The sequence below is a fragment of the Sorghum bicolor genome, chromosome 6 (genome assembly GCF_000003195.3).
Source record: "Sorghum bicolor cultivar BTx623 chromosome 6, Sorghum_bicolor_NCBIv3, whole genome shotgun sequence".
NCBI lineage: Eukaryota > Viridiplantae > Streptophyta > Magnoliopsida > Poales > Poaceae > Sorghum > Sorghum bicolor.
This window is the reverse complement of record NC_012875.2, coordinates 45,488,348-45,499,631: the sequence shown is the minus strand read 5'-3', so window position 1 is coordinate 45,499,631 and position 11,284 is coordinate 45,488,348.

Here is an 11,284-nt window from a genome sequence, read left to right as displayed (position 1 = left end):
TCCGTGGCTTCCTAGTCAAGACATGACTTTTCGCCAATTTGGCAAGTCCTATAGGCCTTGTTTAGTTTACAAAAATTTTGAGTTTTGGGTACTGTAGCACTTTCGTTTTTATTTGACAAACATTGTCTAATCATAGAGTAACTAGGCTCAAAAGATTCATCTCACAAATTACAGGTAAACTGTGTAGTTAGTTTTTATTTTTATCTATATTTAATGCTTCATGCATGCAACTAAAGATTCGATGTGACGGAGAATTTTGAAAATTTTTGCGAACTAAACAAGGCCATATATTATTATGTAGAAAATAATTTAAAAAAAAACAATTTGACAAGTCTGTCACAGCTTCACGGGAGCAGGACTGCAAGAGCGTGGAGCTGTGGCGTTTGGATGGCACTGGAATAGGTACGAGGATAGAGATATCCAACCTCTCCAAAGGGTAACATTATATCCTAGCCATCCGTTCCTTATCCATCATCTAATCCTAGCTGTTCATCTATTTTCTTTTCTATCTCCTACTCTTATATCCATCCAAACGGCACATATTGCTCCGTGTCCCTATATAAAACCAATAGTTAATGGCAAAATTTATTTTTGTTTATATAATATATGTCATTTAAAAACCTGGTACAGAATATCCATGTACGTTTGGATGGTATATTCACAGTCTTTCAGCAAACCTTCATGCATCATGCTTGATCTATTACACTCTTCGGAGAGTAAAGTTTTGCCATCACTCTTCCGAGCACGAGTTCGCCGCTTGTTTAGTTAGCTCATTTCAAATTAGCCGTTCTGTTCATTGATTTATCGTGAGAGAAAAATAATGTTGGCTGGTAGAAAAAGTAGTACACTCTTCGGAGAGTAAAGTTTTGCCATCACTCTTCCGAGCACGAGTTCGCCGCTTGTTTAGTTAGCTCATTTCAAATTAGTCGTTCTGTTCATTGATTTATCGTGAGAGAAAAATAATGTTGGTTGGTAGAAAAAGTACAGCTTATAAGACAAGCGAACGGTTACCTGACCGTGGTAGCTCGTCTCGTTTCCTTTTTTTCTAACAAGTCATGTTAGCTTGCTTAATAAGCTAATTCGCAAACTATAGTCCAATAGCCTAAAACTCCAAAGTTAAACTTGATATTGTAATGTATTCTAGTATGCATTATACTCAATTTCCATTGCATCTTTTCCTCCCCCTTCTCCTCCTCTTTAATGTTTGTACAATGAGTTGTTGTTGTTAATGAGTTGGCCTACTAAGGCGGCTCCAGTGTCTCAGACCTTGTTTAGTTTCTAAAATATTTTGCAAAATTTTTCAGATTCTCCATCACATGAATCTTGTGGCGCATTCATGGAGCATTAAATATATATAAAAAATAACTAATTATACAGTTTATCTATAATTTGTGAGACGAATCTTTGAACCTAGTTAGTCTATGATTAGATAATATTTGTCAAATACAAACGAAAATGCTGCTATTTCTATTTTATAAAAATTTTTGGAAGTAAACAAGGTAGTGATTTTGTTGTGCAAAATTGTCAGCATGAGACACAATTCGATAGTTGTAATGGTTGGTTCAGTTGGTGGACCTCCATTATGTTTTAATAAAAAAAAAGGCATAAGGTTTCTCTCTTCTCGTGGTTGGAGCAAACTACTAGCCTCGGGCCTGCATGCATGGGCTCCACTTTTTTTTTCTATTCATGGTTTGAACCATTTGTACCATGTGAATCGAAAAAAGATTTCATGTGAACAAATCAAACTGCTTTCTTTTTGTAACTATAGCAATTATTGTCCAATCATAGACTAATTAGGCTTAAAAAATTTGTCTCACAAAATACATACAAATTATATAATTAGTTATTTTTAATCTATATTTAATATTTTATGTATATGTCTAAACAATCGATGTGATAGAGAAAAAGTTTCTGGGTTACTCTGCATCATATTGCCTTTAGGTTCGGATCTGACACACACACATACCGTGCTGCTCCAATAAAAGCGACCCAAATCAGACTAGAGTTCTAGCTCGGTCTGTTAAAAGCTGAGACTCAAGGGGTGTTCGGTTAAAGCTGTTAAAGTTTAACGGATATTATAGTATTTTTGTTCTATTTGTCAATTAATATTCAATTATAGACTAATTAGATTTAAAAGATTCCTCTCGTAATTATTCTCTAGTTGTGTTTTTAATTTCATAAATTGTCTATATTTAGTACTTTATATATGTGTTTAAATATTTAATGTGATAAGTGTTATAAAAAACACTAGCAATCAAACACGGCCTTAAGCAACACTAGTTGACGGAGCTTTCAATGACGTCTCTGCAGCCTGGGTGGAAAAACATCCATTAGAGTTCTAGTTCGTGAGGCGAGCAGGCCATAGTTGCGATCTCTATCATCCCTTGTGTTGTGAAACACTGTACAAGATGGTGCACGATCTGAGGATATGGACCGTCCGCAGGCTAGAAGAACAGGAGGGCCAGGGCATGTAGCTTCTGATTATTAAGAGAAGAAGTCTACGTGTGAATAGAACGACAAGGAAGGATGGCCGGACCCTGCGGATCAATCGTACGTGTGCACTAATGAGCATCATCATTACCACCACAACTAACACCAGTACACCACACTACCACAGTCCACAATAGTATCGTAAGTGAGCCTTGTTTAGTTTGTCTTGAAAACCAAAAACTTTTCAAGATTCCTGTCACATTAAATCTTAGAGCACATGCATTAAGCATTAGATATAGACGAAAATAAAAATTAATTACACAGTTTGCCTATAAATCACGAGATAAATCTTTTGAGTCTAGTTAGTCTATAATTAGATAATATTTGTCAAATAAAAATAAAAATATTACAGTGGCGAAATCCGAAATTTATTCGAAACTAAACAAGGGCCAAGATCGGTGGTAGCTCGAGCTCTCCAGGAGGTGATTAGGTGAAGGGAATGCAACTCATAATTGAATGTAGCAATAAATCTACCATACATCAACTAATAATGTGGGTGAGATTATTGTTGATCCATACATGAACTTGTAATCTGGTCTAATGGCGCAATAATTAATTCGGTAAATTAGTGCATCTACTACTAGTCTACTCCTATTTCAAATTATAAGTTACTTTAACTTTTTCTATATCTATTTTACTATGCATCTATATGTAATAATATATCTAGATACATATCAAAATTAATGAATAAAAGAAAAGGTCAACTACGTACGTATGATCCAATTAGAGAAGGATATAACGCACATCACTGTACAGTTACGGTCTAGTATATGCATACGCGGCAAGAATAAGATCGTGAATTCGTGATACGAGCACCGTAATCCGGTTTTAAAGTGTGTAGGCTTGGAGTGCATCCATACATGCATGTTCACGTGCTCTAGATCCCGTTTCCTGGAGAAGCTGCCTCCTGCATGAGACGCCTAGAGCCTAGAAACAAGGCTCCGGTGTTTGGCTGCCCCCTGCCTGTACCTGAACATCATCGTGCTCGATGAACATATAGATCGGTAGGGTACCCTTACATGGGGGCTGCTTAATTGCTTATTCGCCTCGGATCATAACTCATACTATGGCTCTCTTTAGTTCTCCATCTAAAAAATTTTCATCATCCCATTGAATCTTTGGACACATGTATGGAACATTAAATGTAGATAAAAAATAAACTAAATACACGGTTTAGTTGAAAATCACGAGATGGATTTTTTAAGCCTAGTTAGTCCATGATTAGCCTTAAGTGTTCAAGTAACCCACATATGCTAATGATAGATTAAGGCCTTGTTTAGTTCGAAAAAATTTCAATATTCTCCGTCACGTCGAATCTTTGGTCGTATGTATGGAGCACTAAATATAGATAAAAATAAAAACTAATTGCACAGTTTACCTATAATTTGTGAGATGAATCTTTTGAGTCTAGTTACTCCGTGATTGGACAATGTTTGTCAAATAAAAACGAAATGCTACAGTAGCCAAAAACCAAAAAAATTTGCGAACTAAACAAGGTCTAATTATGCTTAATAGATTTGTCTTGTAGTTTCCAGACGAGTTATGTAGTTTATTTTTTATTAGTTTCTAAAAACTCCTCCCGATATTCTACCGACACATCCGATATAACATCAAAAAAATTTATCTCTAATCTAAACAGGGCTATAGTATTTGACACTTTTAATTTGTGTGGTGTTAGGCTAGAAATTAGGCTCCCGATGCATGAACACTGATAGCAACAGCTCTATATATCACATCCAAACACACATTTAGGTCCTGTTTAATATGGCTCGAGCTTTAGCTCCGACAACAACAGCTTCTACAAAAGAGTTAAAGGAGTCCTGCCAACACTTTAGGATGAGACATTTTTACTGTACAGTAGGAGCCGAGCTAGCCATTTCTAGACTAGAAGCGAAAACCATATAAAGTAACTCCTCATGAACTATTTGGTATAACTTACAATAGCTTTATGAGCTATTATGAGTTATTTTTTTCCAACTACTTATTTTTAAAATAGTTTTATAGATGAAGTTATTTTTTACGCTGAGAATTTTATTTTGTTTTTAAAAGGAGAGAGAGGATTCATGAAAGTATCGTGTGCAAAAAAAAAAAGACCGCACCCACGCCTGAAATCATCTACTAAGGGGGCACGGGCACGGGCACGGAGCACAGGCACATCCACGTACTACCTTGGACTGTATAAAGTTTATACTCCCTCGGTAAAAAAAGAAGATTATCAAGGAAAACGTATCGATTAAACTTTCATAGCTTTAATAATAACTAGCTTTGTAGTAAAATATATGCAATATTTATATTTCTAAATAAGTTTATTGAGCTCTTTTACGGTGGTTGAGGGTATTCTTGGTTCCTATAGGTTCCTAAGTAAATTATTAGCGCTAATTAATTTTATGAGTGGAAGGTTAGGATTGTAATTGTGGCTCCCCCGCACCCCTCGCTGCGCACATACACACATGAAAGACCACACATGAAAGACGCATCGCCGCGGCCTTGCCTCGCCCTCTGCATCGCGCATCGTGCACGCATCGCAACTGCCTCGCCATCGTGTATCACTGCCGCCTCGCCCTCATCCTCGCACGGCACCATCGTCGCCCTACCCCTAGCCTTGTGCGGAGTGTCGCTACCAGCCTGCCTCGGCAGATCGCCGCCGGCGGCCTGCCCTCGGCTTGCCTCCCGACCACCGTCGCCGCCGCGCGCACGAGCGTCCTGTCCCGCCGCTGGCGCGGCCTGTGGAACTGCGTCCCGGCGCTCTCTTTCCACGTGGAGCCGAAAGGCGCCGCCGAGTGCTTTTTCCTCGACGTTGACGCCGTCGACGTCGCCCTTGACGCCTACTCTGCCCGCCGCACTGAACCGCCTTGCCCTCGACGTGGATCCATCAACGCCCGTGCCACGCCGGCGAGCTCCGCCTCTCCCTCTTGGGCGCCAACGCCGGCGCACGAGGGATCTCGACGGAGCACAACATTCATAGGCGGCAGAAGACGTGGCGGTCTACAATAGGGTGACGCGCATCGAGCTCGCCAGGATCAACTTCCAGCTCCGACTCCCAAGTCCCAAGTGTCGGCGTGTTCACGTAGCTGCGCGCCCTCAGGATCCAACGGGGGCAAGTTTGTGCTCGGCGACGTCGGCCACCTTGTGTCTATGCAGTGCCCGCGCCTGCGGGAGCTCGAGGTGAGCAACGTGGGCATTGTCATCGCCGCCGGCCACATCTCCATCAGCTCAACGTCGCTACAACGGCTTGTGTTCGGACACATCAACGACATTGTGAATTGCACCTCTACTGATTTAGATGAACTACACACCATCTAGTAACAGTTACCCTTTCATTGTGAATTGCGTCCTTGCAGCACGATTCAAAAATAAATAAAGACAATGTTATAAACGTGGCTGCTAAAGCCATTTTAAAGGACAATGTGCTACCTATTCACCGCATATAATCGCTATCAGATCGCGTGCCCTGGATGCCACAGCCCTGCCCTTGCGCTCGCCCTTGCCCTGGCAGCCGTCGCCGCCGCAGCACGGACTCACAGTTGACAGTGAGAACGGAGAAGAGAGATGAGAGAGTGGCTAGACCGAGGAGGTAGAGAAAACATGCGACATATATTACTTCAATTCAATCGATCATCCCTATACTAGTTTCTATCATAATGTTTACCATTCTACCCTTAATTATATAAATAAATCTCAAAAATAGAATTATCCTAATGGGTTTCTTCCACTAATTTTAGTATGCACTTAGTGCATATGGCCCCACTGTTTAGTATGCACTTGGTGCCTCTTCGATTGGTTCCTCTTGGTTCCTTTGTCTTTTTAGCCGTCGGATCGGCTCTCGTGGACCGTCCATTTTTCGACAACCATTGTAAAAATTCTCAAATTTATTATGAAAATATATTTAATCATCTATCTAATGATAATTATAATGTATTATAAATATTAATATTTTTTTGGTCAAAGATTTAAAAAGTTGACTTTTTGGAAAACAAAAATAACTTCTTTTGAGACAAGAGGGAGCAAAGGTAATCTAATTTAACTTTAAAATAATTTATAGTAAGTAGAATACTAATCCCTCCATCCCAAAATTGTAAGTCATTTCAAGAATGTTGGAGAGTCAAAGCATCTCAACTTTGATTAAAATTATAGAGAGAATTACAAAGATTTATAACATTAAATAGGTATAATATGATAATATAATTAATAAACAATGCAATGGTACTAAGTTGACACTATAAATATTATTATCTTACCATATAAATTTGGTCAAACTTAAGATGGTTTGACTCTCCAAGATTTTTGGAATGACTTATAATTTGGGATGGAGGGAATATTTTATATTTACTATTCCCTACAATTTTCTAAAAGAATGACATTTTGGATAGTGACATAGTCTCAAATAAATAACTTTGACCATTACTTTTTATTATAAGATATAATGAATATATACTTTTATGAACGTAAAGCGGTGATGTTGATGGTGGTGCTGATTATTGTGGGAGAAAAACACTACTAACTATAAAATTTTTGGTGATAAGTTCAAACGAACAGGGCTGTTTCATATTTTCAAACTCAACCCAAAAGAATTTATTTGTAGTAAAAGTTTAAAATGTTTGACTTAAGACAACCTCAAAACAACATTATTTAAGAAACCACAGAGGGAGCATATATTTAACTAGATTTACTATAATTATTCCCTCCGTATAGGATTATACGTCGTTTTGGATAAGGTTTGGGTCAAACATTGAAAATATAAATTATCAATAACTTTTAAGTTATTGAGTTTGTAAATGTGAAAATTATATAAATAGATTTGCCTTGAAAAATACTTTCATAAAAGTATACATATATCATTTTTTTAAAATAATTTTATAAAAATAAGAGGTCAAAGTTATGTTTTGGAGACCGTGTCACTGTCCTAAACGACATCTGAAAAACCTATACGAAGGGAGTATATCTTTCATACTAATTAAATTAATAGTAGGGTAAGTATTTTGTATTAATTTTAGTCAAACCCTATCGTTTCACAACTCGAAGAGTGAGGCTTTATTTAGTTTCCATCCAAAAACTTCAAAAACTTTTGCCTCATCACATTAAATATTAGGATATATGTATGGAGCATTAAATATAAATTAAAAAACTAATTATATAGTTTACGTGTATTTTATAAGACGAATTTTTAAATTTAATTAGTTTATAATTAGGTACTAATTGCTATAGTTATGAATGTAATAAAATACGTAGAAAAACTTCCTTTTTCTAAACTAAATGAGGCGTGAACCTAGTGGCGGATCCAAATTGGGGGTTGGGTGGGCTCCAGCCCCCCTATGAATATATTTATTCATTATATTAGTGTTAATTAGTCATAAATCTTTATTAATTTTTAGCTTTAACTCTAAATGTTTACTATTTAGCTCTCTTTTTATCATCATCCTGGATCCGCCGGTGCGTGAACGAGAATGGGACTGGCTGGGAGCCGGAGAAACGGTGCCACGAATTTCAACTCCCGAGTGCCACACACGACACATGCGGAACATGCGTGTTGGGCCGATCGTTTTCCTTGTCGGTCTTTAGTCTGTCATCAAAGCGCCAGGTAGCTCGCTAATTACTGCGCCCGCCCGGCGTGCACCATACTAGCACACGATACTATACAGTAACGATACTACTAGAGCTCGTTATAAATGTGTTGTCACGTGTCTCTGTTCCCGTCGGCGTGTCCTGGCTGCCGGCCGAAGTACCGTCTTTCTAGAAGGCTAGTACGTACTAGCGAATTGTAACTGCGGATTATTGGAACGTTAGGGCCAGTAAACATACTACTCGGAGACTGTATGTACTACCACGCCAATGCAGAGCCGATTCTGCTGCCGCCTGAACACGGGAACGTGGGATTTGGAGAAGGCAGTGCGACGAGACTCAGGCCTTGTTTATGTCTTGTTTAGTTTCTAACTTTTTTTAATTAGGGGTATTGTATCACTTTCGTTTTTATTTGATAAACGTTATTTAATTATAAATAACTATACTTAAAAAATTCGTCTCGTAATTTATAGACAAACTATATAATTAGTTTTTATTTATATTTAATGTTCTATATATATACGATGTAAGATTCATGTGATATAGTTTTTTAGTGGAAATAAACAAGCCCTCAATGCCTCAATCATGCCTGCACGCCTAGTGGTCCGTGGCTGTACCGGCGCACTGTCGCCGTACAGAGGGCGTGCCGCCGTGCATGCATCTCCCGTCCAGAAAGGCGTATACTGTGGCGTGTGAGACACCGCGGACTAATTTAGGTCGCGTTTTTGGTACGGCTTCTTCAGCGGCTTTAGGAGCCATTTTATGTTAAACAGGATAAAATAGAATGACTTCACCAATAAAGCCTCTACTTCAGGAGCCATTTTATGTCAAACGGGATAAAATAGAATGGCTTCACCAATAAAGCCCCTTAAATCGTATTTTCACAGGCTTTGGAATGTGAAGGAGCTAAAAGTAGTGGTTTTTTCGGCTTCACCTCATCCTACGTGACGTTCTGTGAGAGCATATTTTAAGAAAGAAGTTGTTTTGTGAAATAGTTTACCAAAATGGCTCCAGCTCCATTAATAAAGCTGTTAATGAAGCTGAAGCCCAAAAAAAAGCTTCATTGATGAAGTGAAGCCATACCAAACGGAGCCAGAAACTCAAATTTTCTTGAGATCCTTAGCTCTTTGGAGGTGAAAATCTATAACGACATAATTTAAATAATTATTTACTTCTTTGGAGGGTTTTTTTATCCCTTGCTTGCTTCCAAACTAGCCAGAGTGAGCGCTTGCTATCCATTAGCTTGTTCACCTAGCTAATAATTCATAATTGAAAGTACTATTCATTAAGGTTTTGTTTAGTTGTTAATTTTTTTGGTACGATAGCATTTTCGTTTGTATTTGGTAATTATTATCTAATTATAGACTAATTAGGTTGAAAAGATTTATCTTGTAAATTACAGAAAAACTGTAGAATTAATTTTTTTATTTTTATTTAATATTTCATATATGTTCCGAAACTAGGGCCTTGTTTAGTTCCGAAAAAATTTCGGATTTCGATACTGTAGTACTTTCGTTTTTATTTGACAAATATTGTCCAATCATAAACTAACTAGGATCAAAAGATTCGTCTCGCGATTTACAGACAAACTGTGTAATTAGTTTTTGTTTTGTCTATATTTAATATTTCATGCATATGTCGTAAGATTCGATGTGACGAAGAATCTTGAAAACTTTTTAGATTTCGGGTGAACGCCTAGACCTAATTTACCGTGAGAGAAAGTTACTGCCAACAGACTGCAGCGCTCCTTCTGGTTGGGCTCCGCGTCGTGGCGCGCGCGGGCCACGGCGGCGGCAGCGCCCGAGTTTACGCCCCGTGGTACGGGGTTTGGTGGGCACGTACGTTGGTGGTTGGAGGTTCGCCCGCTCGGGCTCGGGATCAGGTAGAGACATGTCCTGGCAGCGCACGAGCTATACTGTGTGACATGAGGCTCCTGGCTGGACTCGCTGATCTAGCTCGTGTGTCACTGTTGAGCAAATCATGCTACACAATGTGTGATCGTGATCCGTACTTTTGACTTCATCTGATCCTCTCCTAGCCATACGTATGGGTGCCGTATAACTTTGACTCTTGTTCTCATAAAAATATTTATTAAAAATAATATATACATAATTTTTATATTTTCAAACTTAACAATTTAAAAATTATTCATAATTTATATTTTTAATGTTTGATCTAAATTTTTTTCAAAACAACTTTCTTTTAAGTATGGAGGAAGTATTTTTTACTATTGAATTGAACTTTACGTTGTGAGTGAAGATCCATTAACCCGCCCACAGAGGAGTTGGTAGCGCTTGGTCCAATTTTTTAAAATTTGGCTTTTTTTTTGAAAAAATTCTCTTTTGGACCTCTAGAAAACTTAATATCAGTTTTGGACCCAGGGGGTCGACGCCATGCTTCATGGCGTCGAGGTTACACGTCTCGACGCCATGGATCACGGCGTCGAGGTCTCTGGCTGTGCCAGCGTGGCTTCTGACGTGGCAGAGACCTCGACGCCGTAGATCATGGCGTCGAGCTCGACGCCATAGATCACGACGTCGAGCTCTGAACTACATAGCAGAGAGTTCATCCAGTTCTTGCCGAAGATCGTCGATCACCGGAGTATCCCGTTCTTCCAGTAGTAGAGCATGGCACCGAGGAACAGCGTGGCTACGCTGGCGAGCGTGCCGCCGACGGCCTCCCAGAAGACGTTGAGGTCGGTGATCCTGTAGAGCGTGATGTGGATGTTCATGCCGAAGATGGCAGTGACGACGACGGCGCCGGTGACCAGCAGCGTTACCGTGGACAGCACCACCCCCATCTGCAGCAGCTGGTTCTGCTTGTCGTCCAGCATGATGTTGATGTAGTCTTCCGTGTCGTCCACGTACTCCCGCAGCTTCAAGTATTTCAATCCAAACCAATCCATGAATGAACCAAAAAATTAAACGTTTCTTCAGCGCAAGGCATGGATTGAAATTGAACGCATCGATTGATCTGAGACTAGGGGAAGGAGAATGTACATACAGTTGAGAGCTTGTTGAGGGTGCCGTCGATCTGCACGAAGTAGACCTCCAGCAAGCTCTCCAGCTCGTCGATCTTCGGCAAGAACTGGATGAACTCTCTGCTATGTAGTTCAGAGCTCGACGCCGTGATCTATGGCGTCGAGCTCGACGCCATGATCTACGGCGTCGAGGTCTCTGCCACGTCAGAAGCCACGCTGGCACAGCCAGGGACCTCGACGCCGTGATCCATGGCG